Source organism: Borostomias antarcticus (genome assembly GCF_949987555.1).
Source record: "Borostomias antarcticus genome assembly, chromosome: 2".
Lineage (NCBI taxonomy): Eukaryota > Metazoa > Chordata > Actinopteri > Stomiiformes > Stomiidae > Borostomias > Borostomias antarcticus.
In genome coordinates this window covers 42,410,885-42,412,704 of record NC_140235.1, presented here as the reverse complement: position 1 = coordinate 42,412,704, position 1,820 = coordinate 42,410,885, and positions in this window count along the sequence as shown.

Sequence of the window (1,820 nt, the reverse complement as noted above, 5' to 3'; positions counted from 1 at the left end):
AGTTAAACCAGGTCCAGCCTGGTTCAGGGCTGATGACCTTTATGCGTAACAATTACCTCTCTGGGACAATAAAGATGTAGGCTTACAGTAGCAATACAGTTTTATGCCATGTATTTATTTTAGAAAACATACCCTACTTCTCACAATGACATCATCTTCCCCTGATCAAACACACCTGTGTACTGAATCACTTGTCCCGAGGCCTTAGGCCTCCTAACCCTAACCCTTAGGCCTCCTAACCCTAACCCTAACCCTTAGGCCTCCTAACCCTAACCCTAACCCTTAGGCCTTTGACCCGAACAAGTCCAGAGGGTCTAAAATGTTAACAGAAGACAAGCGCATTGTGTTAAAGGAAGTAAAAGACACAAGGTGGCTGTCACAGCATGGAGCCATTGAAGCCCTGCAGAAGAACCTGACTCACAGCATGGAGCCATTGAAGCCCTGCAGAAGAACCTGACTCACAGCATGGAGCCATTGAAGCCCTGCAGTCTTGCCAACATTGGCAGAGGTGAAAAGATGCCCGCTGGACAAATGGCTATACACATTCTGTGGGAAATACTGTACAGATTTGTAGCAACTGTTTATCTACAAGCTGACTTATTGCTGCATCTTGCTTGCCTGTCCTGAATGTTCAGAGGGCAGATGATAACCTTTTTCTAATCAAGGAGCAGCTGTTCATAGCTCTGTCTGCATCACTACACTGAGGTGATATTTTGGTTGTACTGTCTGATCACAACACTAAGAGTTCTAATTTTTAACTCATCCATCCATCCATCCTTCCTTCCATCCCATTCATTCCATTCATTGTCTGCACCTGTTTAATTATTGTATCTGAGGCTTCAAATGTTTGGTGATGGGACCTCAGTGGGTGAGAACAGACATGCTGAATAGACATAAAGATGTAGGCATGGGCAGCATCTTTCCATTCATTTAAAAATAAATATGTATTGTTTTATGCCAACCTACATTCAGTCCAGCCCTAACCCTAACCTCTTAGAGTGCATGAAGTGTCGGCCAGCTGTGTCATGTGTGTGTGTCTCCATTCTCAGTGTCAGTACGTTCAGTTTGATAGTTCACCTGGGCCAGCAGACTAAGCAGAGCCTCGACCCAAACAAGCTGTCCTGAATGGTCTCCCAGGTCACCCACCATCACAGCTACAACAGTGACACCAACAACCCTGTCACTCTGCTACAACTCTGGTCAGCTGGTAACTTCAACCACCACATCAGACCAGTCTGCCTGACAGCAGCGGGCATCACCTACCACCTACCTACCAGGCTAGCACAGGTAAACCTACCACCTACCTACCAGGCTAGCACAGGTAAACCTAGCACCTACCTACCAGGCTAGCACAGGTAAACCTAGCACCTACCTACCAGGCTAGCACAGGTAAACCTACCATCTACCTACCAGGCTGGCACAGATAAATCTACCACCTACCTACCGGGCTAGCACAGGTAAACCTAGCACCTACCTACCAGGCTGACACAGGTAAACCTACCATCTACCTACCAGGCTAACACAGATAAACCTACCATCTACCTACCAGGCTGGCACAGATAAATCTACCACCTACCTACCAGGCTGGCACAGATAAACCTAGCACCTACCTACCAGGCTGGCACAGGTAAACCTAGCACCTACCTACCAGGCCAGCACAGGTAAACCTAGCACCTACCTACCAGGCTAGCACAGATAAACCTAGCACCTACCTACCAGGCTAGCACAGGTAAACCTATCACCTACCTACCAGGCTAGCACAGGTAAACCTATCACCTACCTACCAGGCTAGCACAGGTAAACCTATCACCTACCTACCA